The following is a 22,093-nucleotide window of genomic DNA, read 5'->3' on the forward strand; positions in this document are numbered from 1 at the left end:
TAGCAGAGATGGGAGCTCCATTCGGGGGCGAGGGTTTAGGTTGGATGTCAGGGGGAAATTCTTTACAGAGAGAGTGGTGAGGTGCTGGAACAGCTGCCCAGAGAGGCTGTGATGCCCCGTCCATCCCTGGAGGTGTTCAAAGCCAGGTTGGATGGGGCCCTGGGCAGCCTGGGCTGGTGTGAAATGTGGAGGTTGGTGGCCCTGCGTGTGGCAGGGGGTTGGAGATTCATCATCCTTGGGGTCTTTTCCAACCCTGGTCATTCTGTGTGATTCTGTGATTCCTTAGCTTTGTTTAGGACTTGCATGGCCTTAAATGTGGGATTTTGTGTCCTGTGGCCTTGAGTTGTTTTCCTGGTGTTGATTTCTCAGTGTATGGCTGATGTGGCAGTGCCTGTGCTCTGGTAGAAGGTGTCTTGTTTGTGATAGGGAATTGTTCTAAATGTAGTTGACTGCCTTCAGATAAGCCAATATTTGTAAGTTAATAATGCTTTGAACAAAAAATTTTTGGTTCCTTTGCGTCAATCTCTATTAGTTGAATGGGTAATTGCATTCCCTGTCAGCAGTTCATCTGGCGGAATGCAGCGAGTTTGCAAATCCTAAGCATTACATATAATGATTCTGTTGTAAGAGAGCCTCAAACAGGGCATTTTGTGGTCAGTAACACCTTGGCCTGGCTTGCAGCCCCGTGGTGTGTTGGTGTGCAGTGCACAGCACGGCAGGTGCAGAGCTGGAGCTGCTGGCTGCTGAGTGGAGAAGGGCAGCTGCAGTGTGATTCCCCCTGATGTGTGGAAGCAGGCGGATAATTAAGATGGCAAACCTTGGAGATGTAACATCTCCTCCCTCATTCCTTTGGAAATCAGCGACGTCGTTGAATCAAGGCTCGAAAAGCGTGCTCTAAAGCCAGAACAAACACCCTGAAATTTTTATCGTAATGGCGCTTTTAAAAGTCCTAAATGTCCTCTATTTAAAATGAAATTCTTTTGTATTAACCTGCTTTCATATGCTAGCTTTCACCAGACTGCAGAATTGCCTGATTTGACTTTCTAATGTAACTGTAATGAATCTTCTGGGAAATGGAGCGATTGAATGCATATCCTCTGCAACTCCGTTGTAAAACATTCTGTCAGAACTGGCTGTATTTATATATTTATATTTATTTTAATATATTTTTGTAGGGGAGAGGTGTCCCAGTCAGGTAGGAAGGGCTAAACCTGATGTCTTCTCTAGGGAGCACCTGGAGCTCGGACACCACAGTGTGTAATATCCCCTTAATTAAATAGCTTTCCAGCAGCACATACATAAATATGCTGGGTGAGGGCAGCACGGTTATATTAAACTCAGATGTGCTTTTGGAGAGAAAAGAATAAAGATGAAAATTATTGGCCTATAGTCTTGTAATGGGCACAAACAGAGCTGCTGTGTGTTATGCATGAGGAGATAGCAAGGTGAAATATCTGTGAGCCAGATAAAGGCTGCATGCATCTGTGTATAATGGACCATAAGGACACTTCTTCTACAGACATTATTGTAATATAAGCATTATATTCTGTGCTTTAATGTAGCAGCTGGTGAGCTTTTTCAAGGGGATTTCTGTGATACCAGGCTTTTTGTGTGTGACTGGTATATCCACAGTGTTTGTAATTGCTGTAACGTAGCAGTGCTTTATCCGTGTGAAGGAAATTGAACACTGGAGTTTAGTAATGAAGAATTTATTCCTTAAAACCCCCTGTTATAATTAGCCAGCGCTGCTATTTTGAAAGGGGGAGCTGCAATTGGAGTTCCTAAATGGAAGGCTCTTTGGTTTAATGCTGTGCAGCTTTGACTTTGAAGATCTCATTCTTTGGCACTCATCGAAGCCCAGTGTTGAAGGTGTAGGTTTCCTTTTCATTGTAAGGCGGGGCAGAACTCCGCTGCAACGTCCAGCTCAGTGAGTTTCAACTATTTGATTTCTTTCTGTAACGCGACGGAGTGGGTTTGGGTTGCGTGGGTTTTTTTCCTTCGAGCAGAAGCCGTTTCCTCGATGCAATGCGTGTGTCTGGGCTTTCCTTCATTGCGGTCAGCGTTTGGGTTTTTTCAGAGGTGTGGAAGGATGAGCTGTGGCTGCACCGTTGGCTCCGTTGTGAGCATGGAGCTGGGGCAGGGAGCGCGCTGGGCGCTGTGTGTGGGTCCTTACAGACAGTAAGGAAGTGTGGGATGGGGTTGGAAACCATGTTAGCTTCTTTGTCATGGATGACTATTTTCTTAGTAAGAGCAGCTTGTGATGTGTTGGAGCATCTGATGGGCCCTCCTGTGAGAGGATGATCATACTGGAAAGATATCAAACTATGAATCATTTACACTAACCTCTTGTGAAGCATAGCTTGCATTTTTAATGAAGGATGATTGCGTTTCATAAACAGACCTTTAAAAATTAAAATAATATTGATCTCCTTTCATTTAGCTCTATAACAATAAGCTACATGTTTGCTGCAGGATAGATTATTTTAAAAAATGTATTATACCAAAATATACACAACTCTCTAAACAGAGGCTGTATTTCTGAGATAAATATCTTATCGTGTAGCTCTGCTTGCACAGAATATAACCTGTGAACAAAGGACCATGTGAAAATTGTTGCAGGTAGCATATGCAGAGAGAAGGGGAATCCCACTCCAATCCCCTGCTTGGTACCCAGCAGCCATTCCTCTCTACTTTCATTCCAGGTCAGCAATGCCAGTTACGTGCGCTCTTTCCAATCCCCCCCATGACTAACTATACTCAAATGCTGTTGCATTTTGTCTGTGTTGATAACAGTCGAGGTAATTGCTGTTGTGTCATCTTGATTTTTGTATTATTTATTTTGGTTTGTAGCTGTAAAATATGCATTTTTAGGCTTCTTATGCCCTCCAGGTGGCTGTCACAGTGGGGGATGTGACATGGCCAACAGGACTGTTGGGCTGCTGGTGTGCAGCTCTCCCTCCAGGCTGTTGCAGAGTGCTATTTAATTATGTGCACGTCTGGGCTGAAGGTACTTGAAGGCTTTAGGCTGATCTGCTACTGACTGTGAAATCCGAGAGCAAGTAGAAGCAGAAGCCAACACTGAGATAGCTCTTTGCAGTAAGTGCCATCAATTTTTAGCTGTCCATGAGCTTAGGAGATGGTTTGAATCAAATAATCTGCTTTTTATTTGCAATTGTTTAGAAAGGAATCTTTCTAAGAAAATCTTTGGCTTCCAGATGGTGCACGAAGGGAACATGGCTTAATTGGATCACTCAGTTCTGGGCATCTCAGAACACCTTATTAGCTTGGATGTTTCCCTCATAGTTCTGCTAGGAACTGAGGCAGTCCGAGGTCATAGAAATGATACTGGAAATGTTGACCATCTCCAGCTGGTAAATAGCAGAGATTGCTTTCAGCCGGAACTGAAAACACAGATCTCTTGCTCTCATCTTCTGTCACTTGAGTTGGGCAGCTGAAATAAAAGCTGACATGGCACAGAGGACATCTTCTGTGGACTCGTCCCCATCTTGTGTCCATGTGTTTCTCCCTTTCTGCTTTCCTGTCATTCCTCGCATCCATTTCCATGGATGGACTTGCATCTTTTTGCCCACAAAACCACTAAAGCAGCCTGGGGGACAAAAGCAGTCCACGTTTTTGAGTCAAAGGCTTTAAAATCTGCATGTTACTGCTTCAGCCTGCAGGATTTATTGCACATGTTGCTGTGTGGCTAGCGGACGTGCTGCGTTTACGTGCAATTTCACTACCAGTTGTTGCCATTTTGCATTCTGCTTTTGTAATCGCTTTGTATAAAATGGCTTTATTGTTCGCTGATCAGGTGCATCCTGACATAAATAAAACATTGGCAGTAATTGGTTGTGACAGATCTTCAGCGCTCCCTCCTCGCCGCTGCGTGCAGCCCTGACAGCTCCGCAGCAGCAGCACAGCCCGCTCCTCACGCAGGGACGTCCCCGGGGTAATTGGCTCTGACGGGCACTGGTTGCTGCAATAATACTGATCCATGAGCCTGCGCGAGCTGCATAATGCCTGGAGGATTCTGTACCCATCAATATGTCCTCAGCTTGAATCTTTGGGTTTTGTTTTGTTTTTTTTTTTCCCCATAGTCTTGCCGTGGCGGTTTATTGAAAGAAATGCTTGCTCCATTTGCTGTGTATTTGGTATCTACGCAGCCTTGGCTGGCACGGTGTATAGAAGCAGGCTCACAGTGCTGTGCCTAATGCTGCTGTCTGAGTCCCATCTGCCATGGGTGGGAGATGCTCGCAGTGCAAGGCTCTGATTTACACGGGTGTCAAAATCACATGGTGATGTCAACACACCACTTTGCTAACCATGGTGCAGCCGATGGCCAAGCTAGGGAAAGGCAGAGATGTCCTTGTTAGGTGAGCTCCTACAGCTGACCTGTCAAACCACCGGGCAAGGCGTGATAACCTGTGTTTGTAGGGAATCTGTTTTCCAGGTTTCCAGTAGTAGTTCAGGAAACGCTGTGCAACAGACCTGGGCTGCAATGGCTGGGAAGCATCTATTCCTGAAAGGGATCTCTTGAAGTTGTCTAATTGCATGTTAGAGAAGAAGCTTGTAGTCAGTGCTGGGCTAAGTGTTTGCTTTTGGTTCCAGTTTCCCCAAACAAGAGCAGAATAATCACATGTTGAGGTGTGAGTGTGTTTTTAAACAGGCAGAAGTGCTGAGGCACAGCATTCCCCGTGCTGTGGTTTCTCTTGGTGTTTTGAAGGAGCAGGCATTGAAATGTTCCTGCGCCCACCAGATGAACACGAGGTGCAAACAATTTTCTAAAATAGCATTTCCTTTGGTTTTGGTAGTTGACCTCTCCTGGAAATGACTGCAATCATTTGAAAAGGAGCCGTTCCAAGGCAGAATGAGCTGCTGGGAAGCTCTCTTTGCTTCAGAAGCTCTCGAAGCAGGGTGGTGCGGTGGAGGAGCCGTTCTATTCCCCTTTCAGTGTGTTTGTGCCACAAGCAGCCATGCGGGTTCTGTCCCACCCTGAAGAGCAGAATGTCCCTCACTGAAGGTCTGGGTCTGTGCTCAGTGCTCCTCATGGTCTCATTCAGAGGTGAACTTGCTGCCTCATTGACACAGCAGAATCATTTTCTGTCGAGTGGTTGTGTCTTCCAGGTAAGCCTTAATTGGAAAACATATTGAAATTTAAAATAATTCAGGCTTTTTTTGTAATGGTATTGATTTTCAGCTTTATTGTCCTTCCAAAAACCCCGAACGGGGAGTATCTGTTTATCAAATTCACCCATTAAAGCTTTACGAGTCAAAAATCAAATTGCAAAATGCAATTACAGGGTCATCGATTAATGTAATTATGTGTATATTTGACTAAAACTAGGTTCTGAAACATTACCCATGGAACTACAAAATGCATTATGATGATAAACCTAGCAAGAAGCATGCTGCTGCTGAGCGCTGCTGCTGGGTTGTTATTTAGGTTTGCTTTCACTGCAGGCTAGCTGTAGCAGTTAGTGCACGAGTTGTAGGTCAGATTTTACTATATGTAAGTGCAGTTTTTATTAGTGTGTCTCTATTTACTTGGCATTGAAGAAGGCAATGCACTCCTGCTAATGCTGTTACCAGCCGCTCACTGTCGGATTGTTTTAGCTAGAGGGAGTTGCTTCTGCTGTTGGTGTGTATTTGAAGAGGAATGATTTAATTAGAAATGGTCATCTTGCAGTCAGAATGGCAGAAGGCCCCATCAGTGCCCTGAGGGCCCGGTGATGACTGCAAGGCCTGCTTTGCTCTGACCTCTAACAGAGGTGCGGTGCAGTAAAGGCTGCTGACGTGAAGGTTGGTTGGGTGAAGCCCGCTCCTTGCGTTGCATGCTGCTGTGCAGGCAGTGTTAGAACTGCTGGATCGGATCCACGTGCTTTTTGGTGCAAGCAAGAAGCCAGCAGTGATGGGCGAAGGAAGCTGATCTGCTTGGGATCTGCACCGCAGAGCAGAAATGTGTGCATTGCCGCACTGCCCATCGCTGGAGCATTAACATTGGTTGTAATAGCTGTCAGTAGAGGTCACAGTCTTGCTGATCCAATGTGAAAGCTACACAATCTTGTTACCAGATACTACAGTGCAGGAAAAGAGGATTACATAGCAGCAATAGCTCTTAGTGTATCTTCTCCGAAGATGGTCGATTTATTTTTTAGGTGTATGAATGACAAAAACCAGACCCTGAGTTAACTGATTATCTTAATAAAATGTATCATGTAATACTTGAAATGTGCTCTTCTAAATAACCTCATAATGATCCACAAGCTTGTCTTGGCTTAAGAAGATTAAGGAATTAATGTCAAATTACAGACATAACTGCAAGTAGTATGTGTGCTGTGTGAGAGCCGGTGGACAATTGACAAACAGTATTTTTTGGATACTTTTCTCCTTAAGGGAAGAAGCAGAGCTGTCACAGATCACAGTGGCATGCGGTGAGCACAGCTGAGCAAGAAGGGAGTGCTGGGCAGTGAGCCCCAGCGCTGCACCGTGCAGGGCTGGCTGTGGGTCCAGGCAGTTCTGCACTGTAATTGGAGGTGTCACTTCAATTCTACATCAGCCAGACTTTTGTAGGTCAGCAGAGCCCAGGAAGGCAGCAGTCATTTGGGCCAGGCTTCGTGTGCAGCAGGCTGGCTTTGGTGTGAGGTGGTGATGAAACACCTAAGTAGCTTGTCTGTTACATAATGCTAATGGAATTATGGTTGGATAAACACATTAATGGGAAGGAGGGGAAGATGCGCAGACGTGGCGGTGGGAGGCATAAATGTTGCTGCTGAAAGCTGCGGCATAATTCTTGAATACGTTTTTAATTTCAGCGTAGCTGGTTTAAAAATAGCATCTAATAAGTGGTAGTTCTCCTAGCTGTAAATGGCTTGCCTTCATCGTTCTATTTTGGTCAGGTGAAAGGGAAAGGAGAGGTGTGAGGAAATGCCCTCTAGCAAAGGAGGAGAACCACCGAGAGCACGGATCTGCTGGGTGAATCTCAGGTACTGCTTTGTATGTACAGGGCTTTGCTTGTTTCTAGTGGCTTCACAGAAAAAAAAAAATGCTTTATGCTAAGAACTGTGGCAATGCTATCGATCCTCTTGAGAGGAGAAATTGGTATTGAGAGATGTGCTTAAGATTTGTAGCTGTTAACAGCTCTGGCTGTGTGTGCCCTCCTATGGATGCTGTTGTTGGCCACTGGTTTCAAACCCTGAATTGCGTCTTGTGTTAACGACTGCTATAAAACTGCAAGCCTCGTGTGCCCAAAAGTTGGGAGCAGTGGACAGGAAATGTAGTAGGCATGTGAGCTGTGTGTGACATTTAATTCAGATCTTGAAGCTGTGTTTTTATTGCTGTCGTGGCTCAGAAGCCAGCATCTTTAGAAATTAAATGATGAACCCGGCGGTGTTTTGGGCTGTTTGTCACTTGTTTCTATCAGAATATTGCCTGAGATGAATGACATGCAGGATGATGGCAGTGAAAGTTTGGGAACTTTGTTTGAACTGGTGTAAAGGATCTGCTTTTCTTGTGTATTGGTTACCCACGCAGATGTATTTTCCTACTTCTTAAAGGCATATCAGATAGTTGCTACTTGGGTTATGTTGATGAAAGCTAAGAAGAAGCACACGCAGAATTCTAAAGGCAGGCACAGCCTCATCTTTTGATTACATAAAACGTGCATTTGGGTTTCTGGGTGCTGCTCCTTGTGGTGCCAACAGCTCAGCCTGGGTCTGTTGGCTGTGATGGCTGCAAGCTGGGGTTTGGCCTTATTGCTTGGGCAGTGAACACTTCCCTCTCACTAAGCATCTCTATGGAAGATGGGCTGTAGCAGAGTTTTTCCTTTATTTTCCCAGCAGTGCACGGAGAGACAAACCATCTTCTGCCTTGTTGAGCCTTCTGGCTTCGTTGAGCTCATCCGAAAAAGCTCACCTTGCTTTAACTCCTCATTTCTCCTGTGATTTATTTTCAAGGAAATGGCTGTTTGAAGATAGCCCTGAATTCTTACAGCCCTTACAGTTCTTAGAGTTGCTGCCTGCGCCTAAAAGCAGGGTTTTCAGGAGATCTTTCTGAATCCCTTTAGATGGAGGATGAATATCCTCTTCAAAGAAAGATTAGAAGGATAATCATAGATTTTTCTGAAACAGAAGATGTGTCTGCTGTATGAGATATGTGAGCAAAGCTCAAGAGCACGACCTTGTGTGTTTACCTGCTTTTCCACCAGAGATGATGATGTGGTCCTCAGGCTGCAGGATCGAGCGGGGGGTTATGAGCCGTGCTTATGAGCTGAGATTGCTTTTGCAGCCCCCTAGAAATGGCTTGCATCAGGGAACTCACTGCCAGCAGCCAAGCCTCTAGCAAGAACCGCTTGATTTGTAGTGCTAAAACACAAAGGCATCATTAAATTCTATGGTCTGTTCTTTGTTGTGTCCCCCTGCTACCCTGGATTCAGGTTGGGATGGAATAGGACACAGAATTGTGCACTGATAAGCAGTTACTTGTCAGATGCTGTCTGCATAGCTCCTTTCTTGTACTGGTCTTATCTTTTGCATGTACCTGCTTTGAGCAAATCCTTTCTAATCAATGAGCAAGAATTTAATGATGTATTTCACACAACAGTAACTTATCCTCATTTGAGATTCAATTGGGCCTTCTAATAGTAGTTTAATAACTAAGTGGATTTTTAATTAACTGACGTCTTACGCGTTAGAATCTTTTACTTAAAAATAGTAATTAAAAACTGGCATTCGTGTGGCTGCGAGGTAATCTTGGAGATTGGCTGATGTTGAAGGGCTCGGGGATGGCCCCTTCATCCCAGCTGGGCTGATGCACTGAGCCCAAGCAGCAGCAGCTTCCCTCCTCCCTTCATTAGGCAGCAAGGCGTGAAGTCTTAGAAAACAAAATGTGATCTTTATTCAATGTGAGCGAGTTCAGCCTCCTTCCAAGTGAGAGGCGTAGTGATTTTTTTTGAATAGCTTGGTATCTTAATTGGAGGCAGTAGCTTGCTTTGTCAAAGCACATTTTGGGGAAAGATTTTTTTCCTGCTGACATCTCAGTGTGCCCTGACAGAGCTGATGGCTCCCATCTCCATCCACTGCTGGAGCTGCCACCAGTGTGAGGCGGGTAAGGGGAGGATCTGTTTCTCCCTGTTAATTTAGGGATGGAAGCTGATCTATTCAACTTCTACATCTGAAGGAAGAACCACTCTGACATTGAATACTATTGGTGATAGGTGGATGGTTGGACTGGATGATCATGAAGGTCTTTTCCAACCTTGGTGATCCTGTGACATGGACACCAGTGTCACTCGATCAAATCTGAGGTTGTAACGCTGCTGAAGCCTTCATTCAGGAGTCACCTCCTGAGACTACGTGCCTGCCTTTGCAAGGGTTTGTGCCTAGGAAAGCTCAGGTCGGGATGCTTGTGCCCTTCAGGTAGGAAAACCTCATGTTAGACAGTATATACCCTTCTGTGAGTCCTTTAGTGCTTTTTGGACATGACAACTAGTAGCTTGTGCCTCTCTGCAGTAGGGTAAAAGGCTGATAAGGATGGCAAGCCACGTTTCTGTAAGTGATGAACTGGAAGTGCTAAAAACAGCTGCATTTCCCGGGGCTGACTTGTGCTTGGGGGCAGTGCTGAGAGCCTCAGTGCTTCAGGTTGTTTGCATACCGAGCTGGTACAGAACAGGGCATGGCTTCTTGGAATGGCCTCGCACTGATGAAGCAATGGGTTTGTCTGCACACAGGAGCAGGTTTTCAGATGAGCTGTCGAGATGCAGAAAATTAATAGACGCATAACGTGAAAAATTCAGCATCTTATAAGCTAGGTATGTTGATATTTTTCCCTTAATATGAATTAAGTGCATGATAGGGATTTTATATTATGAAGGTAGGGCCATTGTTGTGGGCTGTAAGTAAGTGGGGACTTGTGAGGGCTGTCTGTCTGCCGTCTGTCTGCACAGCCCCAGCACCCCCCGGGCATTGCTCTTCTGAGGAGAAGCGTAACTGCTGCTGCTGGGGTGAAGAATGCTTATCCAAACACCAGCAGTGGGTGGAAGACAAGGTGCAAAAGCGTGCACGCATACTGAATGAAAAGCTTGGCTGCTTGCTGTCTGCTGTTACTTAGCAATAGTTGGACCAGAAACTTGTTACAGTCAAACTGTAAAACTTTGCAGGCAGAGCATCCTTCCAGTGGAACTTTACTCTCGTAAAGCTGCTGCGTGTTGTAAAAACATCCGTCTGCTGCGAGTTCAGCCCGTCCTGCAGTCCCGCTGCAGAGGGCGCTCCGCATAACGCCCTGCGCTCCGGCACCGCGCGGCTCGCGGGCTGCGCTGTGCTGAGGGAGCGCCCCGCCCACCGCCGTCACGTGATGAGAGCCTGGAGGGAACGCCCCGCCTATCGCTGTCACGTGATCAGAACCTTGCAGGAACGCCCCGCCTATCGCTGTCACGTGATGAGAGCCTGGAGGGAACGCACCGCCTATCACTGTCACGTGATCAGAACCTTGCAGGAACGCCCCGCCTATCGCTGTCACGTGATGAGAGCCCCGGGGGCCGAGGGCGCCATTCAGGTTTTTATAGAGCATAAATAAAAAGATGAGTGGCTCGGACTGGATGGCGGTTTGGTTTTCCATATTTCTTTTCTTTTTTTTTTTTTTTTTCCTTTCTTGGATAAGAGATGAAATATTGCGGGGTTTTTTATTGCCTCGAGATAGCCAAAAGCAAGAAGAGGTGATTTGACCTGCTGTGATTGTTAATGTGCCTTTCTAGCAGCTAATAATAACTGGTAGCAAAACATGTGACAGGAGTTGTCCTGGGGAGGGATGGTTCCTCCTTGCACTGTGCAGCCCAGAGGGGCGGATGGCTGTCAGCTCCAGCAGGCAGTGGCTGTGCACCCATCCCTTTGTGCCCTGGGTGGCTGTGAGGGGCTGCCTGTGTGGCCCTGGTGTTGAGCATGGCACGGAGCTGGCAGTGCTGCTCTGACCCTCAGAGTAACGTCCTAAATTAAAAGCTGATCTCCTCCTGACAAGCAATTTAAAACCTGAGAAGACCGCTGGCAGTAATTGCATAAAAATAGGGCGTGCTTGCAGGTCACACATAGCTTTTCAGTACAGTTTTCTCTGAGCATGAGAACTATTTCTCTAATACCTAAAAATAAAATCCCACTCTAGTTTAAGGTCTTACATAAAGTTGCAGATCCTGCTCCTGTCTGGAGAAGGCTCACCTTGCAGCCTGGCTGGACGGCTTTCTCCTGTGCAGCAGGACAGCTTTGCTTCTCTCCTTCCAGGTCAAGTGTGACTGCTGGGAGAGCTTGGCCATCCAGGTACCAAAGCCAGTAGTTGATGTGGGGATACTGGGTGGTGTTGTGATGTTGTACTGAGAGCACCTCAAGTGTGTCCTATGGAAAAGAAAATGTTTCCCCTGAATATTCATTCAGGTAATACAGAACTGGTAATCTTTACTTGCAACTTGAGTGGTTTTGAGGATAGTAATTGTTTCAGGCTGATGGAAGATTAAAACTTGTCTCCCATGTCAGTTATTAAATGTGGGAATAGCTGCAGGCTGTGGAGTAAAATATTTGATTTACAGTGCAGCTCTGTGAAAGTCTGAGACACAAGAACTGCATAGATATGTTTGTGTAAAAGCTTCATTTAGGATGAGAAGAACAAGCAGCCTACCGGAGCACTCCAGTTGTGGTGTCTGTTCAGTGGGCTGAAGCCCAGTGCAGTGATTTGGATGGTGTGATGGTGGCAACTCAGGGCTGGCAGACGAGCTGTTGATAATTTAGAGCCTTTCTCGGTGTTCTGGCTCCTTATCAGCAGAGCTAGCAGGATCTGAGCAGGCTGCAGTGCATGGAGTGCCTCCTTTCTCAAGTGTTAAGGTTGAAGTTGTTATAAGCTTGTTTGCTAGCATTTGTTGGTACAGAAGAGTGCTCTGGACGCTTGTGTTATTGCCCTGGATGTATTTTTCTAGTTAACGTTGTGAGCAGTTGCTTAATTTGCAAAGCTGTTACTGCTCTTGATCCTGACTATAGTAAAAATCAATGCGCTCTCTGCAGTCTGAACTAATAGGAATCAAACTCACTGAAGCATGAAAATGGTTTAATCAACAGAGAGCAATCTTAAAGGTTATTTAAAAAAAAAAAAAGGAAAAAAAAAAGGAAAAAAAAAGAAAAACCGCCACCACCCAAGCTCTGAAACTGAAGAGCAAAGCGCAGTGCTTCCTGCCTTTGGGTAGATTAATGGAGGGGAGGCTTTGAAGGCTTTAATCTGAAACGGGTGCAGTGGTATTCTTAGGAGCTGCTTGATTTCTGAGTCTAAGAGCCCTCCCTCAGTTGTATGGATCTTCATACTGAGTGAGCTGACAAAAATGAGACCTAATTATGGGTTTCTTCATCGAGGAAGCCATGAAAGGCACTGTGTGCCTTTGCTCCAGGGATGGAGTCACACAGCACTGCCTGCCCTACTGCTGACCTCACTTACATGAGCAGACTGCAACGGACAGAATACATCTCTTGCACATCTGGTTATTGGCGTTCCAAAGTATGGGTTTTATGGAGTAGGCAGTAAAAGGGAACCACAGCAGCACTGTGACACCCTATGTTCTGTTGCTCGTCCTTTGGAAACGTGTGGACGGCGCTGGGAGTGGAATTGGGTTTGATCTGGGTTTGGTGTCCTTTGAGCCTGTAAACTGGGTAATGGGCCAAGGCCTAAGCAGCCACTGCTTACACACCTGCATGAGGAGGTGTGGGAGTCAGCTCCTGTGTTGCTTTCTTGAATTGGCATTCACTGTTAATATTTAACCACGACTCACAACTTTACCCTCCTGGGACTGGAAATAGTGAGCTCTCCAGTTCCCTTTCTTCTCTACAAATCTAGGTGACTTTTTTCACGTTGACTGCTGACAATTAATGCCCTGTTGAGGCCATCTTTCAGCCGTGTGTCGTGCTGCATGTTGGCATCCTGCTGTCTTCAGCCATTGATCTGGGGGGAACTCACCTTTCCCCTCATCTGTCTGTGTTACAGGCAGGCACACGTTGCTGTGGGCGTATTCTGAACACTTCCATTGTAAAGCAATGACTGGAGGTTACAAACAGGGAAGAAATGGATGACAGAGTGCGTGTTCTGTGATTGCCTAGTGACTTGTTAGGGAAATTGGAACAGCAAGTGTAGCCTTTGAATTGCGTTCACATCTTGATATGCCACCTTTGGCACATTCAGATCTTAAAAGGTAAAGAAACAGATTTCATTTCATGAGGAAGTTGCCTGCCACGCTCTAATACAAGTCGTCTTAATGGATTATTAATGAACTCGTGAGGTGTACGTGTCTCCTTGGTGCTGATAAACCACTGGCATTAAAATTCAGCAGTTCTGTAGCTAACCTAATGAAAGGATAGACGTGATGCTCAGAGCAGAATGGAATAATGGCTCATAGGCCAAACAGAACACCTCTAACATTCCTTGCATTGCATGTCAGGGGACCAGCCTGTGCTCCTCGGCATTTCCAAGCTCACTGCACAGTGTTTTTGTTGCTCTTCAGCTCATGTCTGGGTGAATTGAATTGCTAGCTGGAGTGGAAATGTGTCTACTGAAGAGCTGCCTGTGGTGCTGCTTACATCCCTGAGTTTTGGCCATCCTTTTGGTTGGGCGGTTGTCAGAACTCAAAGGGAGAACGAAAGAACTCAAACTTAGAACTGCAAAACCAAACCTGCGTGTGGTCCCGGTGGCTCCTTTGGGCTTCCAGTGTTCCAGTGTTCTGTTTCTCCTTAGCACCACTCGTGTAAGGAGTCTGACACTAGGTGGCATGCTGCAGCCTGACCTGATCGAAGCAGCGGTGGTCACGGATGGATTGCTTTGGAGCCCTGCTTGTTGTAAGAGGTTTCTTATGCCTCGATGCCTGTGAAGCTGCTTGTTTGTTGTTACTCCAGAAACCTGCATCGCATCACGTGAAGCTCTCCTTTTGTCCAGGCATGTTTGCTTTTCATGCAAGTTTAATGCAGAACATGTGAATATTTTTTTTTAAAAAGCAAAATTTTTGTTTTATGGAAATGCCTTTTGGTAGGTACATGTGTGTGCATTTCAGTTCGGGCTTGATTTGCAATCTGCAGGCAGTTGATTTAATCAGAGATGTCATTTCTGGAACACAATTTGGAGGTTTTTTGGGGGGGTGCTTTGATGTTTGCAGACTTGTGCATGTGCTTTGAAACAATTGTGCAGATAGCTCTCACTTACCTGTACCAACTTCCCTCCAAATTGCTTGTTTGCCCGCTCTGATGGAGGTGACGTATTCTGCTTTTCTTAGTGGTGTTTCCTGTGCATTGCTGTGATTTCTTGCCAGGTTGTATGGAGAGAACCTGAATAGAAGACCTGGGATGCCTCTGCTGTTAATTTTTGTTCTGTTGGCTCACTGGAAGAGCGGTGTTAGGGAGAATTGGCTTCTTGCCCCTGCAGCCTTTCTCCATCACAAGGCTGACACACAACCCTGGTGGAGCTGCATGGCACGTGGGGAAGCCGAGGGCAGCTGGGTGGCCAAAGCGTGTGGCCTTTGCATGGAGGAAGCTGGGAGTCAAACAGAGTCGTGTGAGCAGCGTTTGTGAGCCCTTGTGTTCAATGCTGGTAGGAAAACGTGCCTTGTTTTGACAAGTAGCCCAGGCTGATGTACATTAACATTTACAGCAGGCTCTGTTTGCGGCGGTGGGTGTTTAACAAGCGAGTGTAAAGCATGCTTAACTCATTGCCACTTCTTCATCTATAGTATGGAAATAATTTGGAAGGGCCTTTTTGCCTGCTAATTGGCTGATAAAGGCTATCCAAATCCTCTGCTGCCTTTTGTTCCATTGAAGCCTGCTGTGTGTGAGATGTTCGAATTTCAGTAAGCTTCTGCCTGTCCTAGCAGCAAACAAAGATGAGTTCAGCAAGCTGCTGATGTAATGTGTATGATGTAAGGGAGCTCACAGTGCTCCGTGAGCTGTACAGCTGTAAATTTCTTTCAAAAGTGTTGCTAAGTGTAGAGAGACATTATTCAGTAGGACAAAAGGTCTTCCCTAAGGCAGGATGCTGTAGCACACAGAAGATGGGCACGTGCTAGTCTGGTTGAGATTCTTACCTCTGTGTGCTTCTCTAGGCTCTTAGTTGGGTGTGGAATCACAGAATGGCCTGGGTTGAAAAGGAGCACAGCACTCATCCAGTTCCATTCCCCTGCTGTGTGCAGGGTTACCAACCAGCAGACTGGGCTGCTCAGAGCCACATCCAGCCTGGCCTTGAATGCCTGCAGGGATGGGGCATGAATTGGAGAAAGAATCAGTTTTGGATCTATGAGATGGAAGCCGGCCTCTTGTTGGCTCTTACAGATGAGTTTGTGGAGGGGAATGGGGACAGGAATGAGCTCAGCACCCTCACCTCATTCCAGGCTGCAGGGCTGTGTGGAACAGAGCCTGAGTGATGCCATACCTGCTATGTTTTCCCATAGATTTGGGAACTGAAGGGTTTCTTCCCCTCTAACGGAACTGCACTCACGTGGTTCCAAACTGTTAACATTTCTTCAAGATCGTAGTAGAAATTTCCTGTTTGTAGGTTGTATCTGTGCATCTGGAGGGACAGATTGTTACAGCTATAGTCACATCCTGTGCTTATTGTAACTTAAGGAGAACTATTGAATTTCTGAAGCTTTTGAATGTGAATATGATTATTACGTGAAAAATGTGGGGAGCTGTAGTCGTGTTTTCTATCTCTGCTGTGCCTTCAGTGAGAGCCTGTAAATCCGCAGCTAACTTGGTGTGTCTGTGTGCTCATGGCTGCTATTTGTGGTGTGTTGAGAAAATCTCTTGCTAAGGAATCTGTCTTATTTTGGAGAGGTTGTAAAGGAAGCATTTGGCAGTCATTTCCTTTCGCCTGTGAGTCTGAGCATGCTTTGTGTTATAATAGTTTAAACATACCACAGGCTGTTGATAGAGGTATCAAATTTTCCATTCCCAAAGTAACTTTTAGTCGAAACTGGAGGGAAGAATGGGCAAGTTTCCATTGTTGTACAGCTGCTTTGATAGAGTTGAAAAGATGTTTGCTTGCTTCTTCCTTCCCTTCTGTGCTTGAGCTGCATGCCCCCGCCATGGATTTTTGTACAACCCACAGCACTGCTGCCTACTGAAGGATTCATCTTGCTGGTTCTTGTGATAATTAACATTTAATTACCTTCTTCAATCCATGTATTAAATATTCACATATGTTAATTTTTCCTGTTATGTTGTGGCTTTTGGCAAATGTCCTTTTTGTTTTCCTTTTTACTTTCATACCTTCAGACATAAGCGGCGTGTCGCCTTGGAGTTAAATTCAAGGAGTTGCTGGGCAGGTTGAGGTATTGCTGTATGCATACCACAGTCTGGTGGATAGAATTGGATTTTGTTGTGATGTTTTTGGTTTACTCAGCATCATTCTGCAATTTGGCGTTTTCCAGGGCAGGGATTTTTTGACAGATGTGAGCTTTTTCTGCTTCAGTGTCTGCCTCTCCTGCCTTGTTTTGGTTTCCTGCTGTGCTGTAGCTGGGTTTCAAGTTGCCTGTCTCACTCCTTGTTCTTTAGCAGCTTGGTCACAGTATCCCAACTGAATTGATTATGTTTTGTACTTACATACTTAGATAAAGTACATAAAAGCTTTTGTTGTAAACATCCTGCCAAGTCACCAAGTTCCTCACCTCAGTCATCTGAATGACCTTTCATCGCTTTCTGCTCAGATCTTCCCAAAGTGAGCATGCTGGCTTTCCTCCTCCTGGAGGTGCAGCTACTTTGGAGCACTGTCCCAGAGTCAGCTTAAAACGTGAAAGGAAAAAGCTGTCCCCTTCCCCTTCCTTGTATTCATCTTTTATGGTAGCTGTGTTGAAGCCATAGGATCCCAGCAAGGAGCCCCAGCAGCTCTCCAGGCAGCCTGTACCAATGCTTGGTCACCAGCACAGTGAGGATGTATTCTGGTGGTCTGGAGAAGCTCCAGTGCTCTGTTTTGTCCTGTTCCTGGGTACCATTTGGCAGAGCCTGACCCTGTTCCTTCCAAGTGTTCCTAGACAGGTGGGATCCCCCAGTCCGGTTCCTCTCCCCCAGGCAGAGCAGCCCTGGCTCCCAGCTGTCCTGGCAGATGCTCCAGCCCTGTGTTCAGCCTCAAAGCCCTTTGGGCTCTGCTTGTGTGCCCGTCTCCCTGGTGCTGGGGCCTGGGACTGGACCTGGTGCTCGAGTTGTGCCCCTGTGTTGAGCAGGACAGGCAGGTGCTCCATTCCCCACTCACTGTCTGCCTCAGGAGTTTGGCTTCTCAGCGTTTGGAGGGGGAGGCTGCGGGCTGCCACTGCTCTGAACGCTCACTTAATTGTGTGGGGACTTGAGATCACAAAGAGCTCCTAGTGGGCTCCACAACAACTGTTTATTTTTTCATTTTTTCCTCAACACTTCCTCAGCTCGGTCTTTCTGTAAAATCCGGAGATTTCCAGCATGTGAAATTGCTTTAGCAGTCTTCACAGCTCCCTGGGGGAGCAACTTTTGTTTTCTCTCTTCCCTACTGTGACAGAAATGCTGCATGCATCCAAGATGCCGTATAAAAATAACCCAGCGGATTTCTTTCAGGCGTGCAGAGCGGAGTTCTGCAGGGCTCCCTTCGTGTCCTTGAAGTCTCTATCACCACTCTGCAGCTGAGGTGATGTGCTGACTGTACCAGCAGCCTTCCTTGGGCTGCGTCACAGGTTTCAGATGGGCTGAGAACGAACCCGAGGTGACTTAATCACTAGCAGTTGTATGGGCAGGCAGCGAGTACTGCCAGCACACCGATTTGCTTTGTTTTTCAGAGGGATGTCAATGCTTTGCTCCTGATGGAATCAAGAGATCAAGAATGGGGCACAAAGGTGGTACTGGCTGCCCAGGGGATGGCTGGTGGCAGTTGGAGCAGCGCCTGGAATTGTGGGGGGGAGCAGTTGAGGCAGTTGGATGTGGATGGTGCTGCGGTCGTGTTTGTGGTCCTGGTAGTGGGTTCCTGCCCCCAGCACTGACCTGAGGGTGGATTTTGGTGCTGGTTCCTAAGGGCTCGCAGGTGGATGTGAGGTCTGGATACAAGTGCTGTGTAAGTACAGTGTGGAAATCAGGGCTTTTGAGCCATGAAATGCATGATAGAGTAGGAACTGGTTCACTTCAGCGGGATCTGTGTTTGGTGCTGCGTAAATAGAGGCTTAGAACAGAACCACCTAACAGCCTCCCCAAAACGCTGAAGGTTCCTGGTCCAGAAGGAATACAGATTCCGTTAGGGAGATCTGGAATGGTTAAGAAAATGGCAGATCCAAATTACAGCCTTTCCAAAGTCGATTGAAGTAGTCTTACCTGCTGACTTTGTGCCTCTGTTGCCTGCTAGAGATGGAAACGTGTGGGAGAGGAAGCAGGCAAGAAGCTGTTTAACTCCGCAAAGTTTACATTCTCCTTTGGTTTGGATTACAGAATGAATGCTGGCCTTTGGATTGTGCTGCAGCAATAGTAATGTTACACTGAATTTCCTCTGAGAGATGACTTTTGGGTAGTGTAGAAAACCACCCTCCTAACTGGGGCTGCTGCAGCTGAGCCGGGCACGAAGCTGCACGGATGTGGATTTGTGTTTCCATGGGGTGTCCAGGTGTGCAGTGACACACAGGTGTAGGTGGATGTGCTGCTCACGCAGGTCTGAAGGACTCTGTAGGTGGCAGGAGCTGTTTTGTTGGGAGCAGGGTGACGTTTAGCTGTGTTGGTGCTGATAAAACAGTCCATGTCTGCAAAGGTACAAGGTACCACCTCTGCTCCATAAAAGGTTTTGTGTTTGGGTTATATAGCACGGTGTGAGCAGGTTGGAGCTGCTGTCTGCAGAGGAGTCTCCAGGTAATCATTGCCCTCAGGGAGTTCTCTGGCTGATTTCAGAGCTTAAAGCACCTTCTTGAAGCTTCTCATTTGACTGAAATGCCTTGCTGTTCTGGCTGGGGATGTGTGTGCAGCCGGTGATGGTAGGGAAACTTGTGCTGAGGACTGGGATTAAGTGACGGAAGAGAAGCAGAGCTGTGGCAGTGCAATGCTGTTAGCTGGTTCTCCTTGAACCTATTCCCTTCCTCTTCCTTCCACCCTGTTTCTAAGCCTGAAGGGAGAGCTTGATTTACGTGAAGCTGAGAAAAGTGTTAAGTCTCCTTTTAAAAATAGGTTTGGCTTAGCAGGGGTTTAATGTGCGACACTTGTTGCTTGCCTGAGCTGGGAAATGATGTTAGAAAGCACTTGTCACGATCACATCTCTGTGTGTTCTTAAAATGAATTTAAGTTATTTATTGCTTTGGTACAGTGTGTGCGAGGCAGGTGGTGTACTTGAACCTGCTTTAAACCAGTGAGCTGGATGGCTGCAGTGAGCTGCTGGCGGCTGTTTGTGGAGCTCTTTGCCCTGGATGTCTCTTCTAAAGAGAAAATGAGTTCCCATCCCATCAGTCTAATCTCGTTCGGTCTGTTTACAGTCTGTTTTGAGCATACACATCTGGTAGGCCTTGAGCTGTTCCTCTGATGAGTGAAATACCGTGTCTGTAATTGTCAGTGCTGCTGGTGGGCATCGCCTTGAAGCTGTGGGATCAGTGCAGTGCTATCAGCACAGTACGTGGCAGTCCTGGGCCTGAGCACGTGTGAGATAGGCCTTGGATTGGGAAGGACGCTTGTGAGAAGCAGTGGATGCGGCCGTGGTGTGTTGGGAAGCGGCAAATATGGATTTAACGACCAAGAAAATATTTTTTTCAGCCCATTTTCAAAGGGCAAGATGAAAAGTGCCCATTGCGAATGGAGCTCGAGGCTGCACTCAGTGTGTGGTTTTGTTTTACTGTGTGAAATGGGGGCAGATGACGTGTCTGGAGAAAGGCCGATTAGTGCAAGCTGAGTTGCTCCCCTTGGCAGTGAGGGATGCTGGAGTGGTTGCGTTCATTCAGGAACCTCCTGTGTGCTGCATACAACCAGATGGGACTTCAGATGGCTCTACTGCCAAAGCCCCACCTTGTTCACCCGGCTCTGCAGGCAGCACCTGGGGCTGCAGTGCTCTCCAGCTCTGCTGTGCTCGACCTGCTGTGTGCTGCACCAACAAAATGCATTCTAAGGGGATACACAAGTTCTGCAAGTTTTTTTTCGACTGCACTTTGCCAGCACGCAGCGTCTGCTAGGAGTAGTGGTTCAGAGTGGCAGGGAGTTGTGTCCTAAAGTGATAAGGCAGTTTTAATAGATCCCATCGAATAGTATTTTTGCAAATAAATGGAGCTTGGCCTGAATGAACTTTCTGCTGGGAAGCTCTTTTGGAAGTCATGGGAAGCCGATACTTCCTCCAGCGCACGCTAGAGCAGTCAGTTCATTTCAGTGGCTTGCCAGATGTCGGGCTACATTTGATTAGGAAATTGCCGTGAGGATAGATGCCGCGTGGTTGCTTTGTGCTGACCCAACGGTTGGGTTTCAGCCCGGGCAGGTTTGCAGCTCTCTCACAGCTCCTTGGTGCTGGAACTGATCCCGAGGCAGCTCCTCCAGGCCGGGCTCCAGCTGCGATTTATTTATTGGTAAGATCTTCTCTTAGATTTGCTGTGCAGGGCAGAAGTGCGCGCTGCTCCGTGCCGACCGCACAGCGCACCTTACGTGCCGCGCCGCACGGCCGCAGGTAAACGCTCGCTATTGAAAAGCAGAAAGGCCGATTTACGCGTACGATGAAGGCGAACGGGTTTTACCGAGCGGATGAATTCACGCGGGGGGAGGAGGGCAGGCTTTCCGGCAGAACGGCTCGAACGAGCCCCGCCGGACCGGAGCCCCGAGGTCCCGGCAGGCCGCCGCGCCGTGCGGGCGGTTCGGAGGGGCCGCGCTCCGCGCCGGGTTTTCCCCCTCGCCGCCCGCCGGGCCGCGCTCCGTGCCCGCCTCCTGCCGCTGCCGGGCGGGTGGCGGCGGGCCCGGGGGGACGAGGCTCGCTCCGCCGCCTCTCCGCTCCCGGCCCAGCTGCCTGCACGCCGGGCGGCCGGCGGAGGGGCCTCCTTTTGTTCGCCGCTCCTCGGGAGACGCCGCCGCCAGCGGGTGAGTGCCGGGGCGCGGCTGTGCCGAGGGGGGACCGCGGCTGCTTCGTCCCCGGAGGTTGCGCGGGGGGCTCCTTGCATTTGGGACCGTGCTGGTGTCCGGGCGTTGTTTTACCCTATGGGGAAAGTTGGGTCAACTCTGTGGCTGAGGAGTTCAGGATGCGTGCGGACCCTTTCGCTTCGCTTCTGTGTTGTAAATCCAGCAAGCAAAACGGATGTGCGGTGTTTAATTTCTTACTTGAAGCAGATGGGATAAGGAGATAGGGGCTGGGGCTGGCCCGGACGGAGCGCTCTCGCCCCACACAGAACGCCTTTGGAGCAGCAAAGCACCTCAGCCTGAGCTCCCCGTGCTGCTCCGTGCGGCTGCCGGGCTGCTGTGTGCCCACGGTGCTCCCCTGCGACGGCACCCGGGCCTGGTTGGAGCCCGACGTGAGGCAGCAGGGCTGGTTTGAGGGACTCTCAGATATCCAGCAGTGTTCCTTCTGGGAGCTGGAAGTAAACAGGACTTAAAGCCCGGCACACAGAGGAGCGCTATGCCGATGTAAAGCCATTAATCTGCAGGCAATTAGTTCCAGCCGCGCAGCCAGCTCGGTGTTTTTGTCAGTTTTTTTGTTCTTACAGACGACGGCGTATTTCAGGACTTAGAGAGCCTAGTAAATATCACAAGACAGACATTTCAGGCGCTTAGCAGCAAGTTGAGAAGCGTGTGGGAGCAGCGTTTAAAAGCCCTTATTTGTGTTTCCAGCCCTGTAATTTAGCAGCGTTTCAACTATTTTTGTCGAGCTCAGTGGGAGCAGCAGAAGGTGGCAGCGAGCTGTTGGATGTGGCTGTGCTGGGAGGGTTCCACCATTCCTCCCTCCTGCTGGGGAGCAGCGTTGCTCTGGTGCACGGTGAGGCTCGGGCTGCGTGCGAGCAGCTTTCCAGAGAAAGGCAGCGAAGAATTTATCTTTTCTTGTGGTTGGGATTTATGAATTGAGGCGAGGGCTGACGTCATGTATCCTCCCGCTTCCTTTGTGTGTGTGTGTGTGTGTGTGTGTGTGTGTGTGTGTGTGTGTGTGT

At 47.8% G+C, this 22,093-nt stretch overlaps 1 protein-coding gene across 3 annotated transcripts in view; it reads left to right on the forward strand.

Annotated features, from left to right (window-relative positions):
* Positions 1 to 22,093, forward strand: part of RERE (arginine-glutamic acid dipeptide repeats) — a 168,130-nt gene that overhangs the window by 16,054 nt on the left and 129,983 nt on the right. The window contains exon 1 of one of the 3 annotated variants that reach the window (XM_042831793.1): positions 20,966 to 21,035. The exons of the other annotated variants lie outside the window; for them this stretch is intronic. The gene's annotated coding sequence lies outside the window, so the exon portion shown is untranslated. Of the gene's footprint in view, positions 1 to 20,965; positions 21,036 to 22,093 lie in introns of those variants that run through there. 3 annotated transcript variants of the gene reach the window in all.

The sequence above is a fragment of the Centrocercus urophasianus genome, unplaced genomic scaffold (genome assembly GCF_019232065.1).
Source record: "Centrocercus urophasianus isolate 14NV4802_14NV808 unplaced genomic scaffold, USGS_Curo_1.0 seq_36, whole genome shotgun sequence".
Taxonomy (NCBI): Eukaryota; Metazoa; Chordata; class Aves; order Galliformes; family Phasianidae; genus Centrocercus; species Centrocercus urophasianus.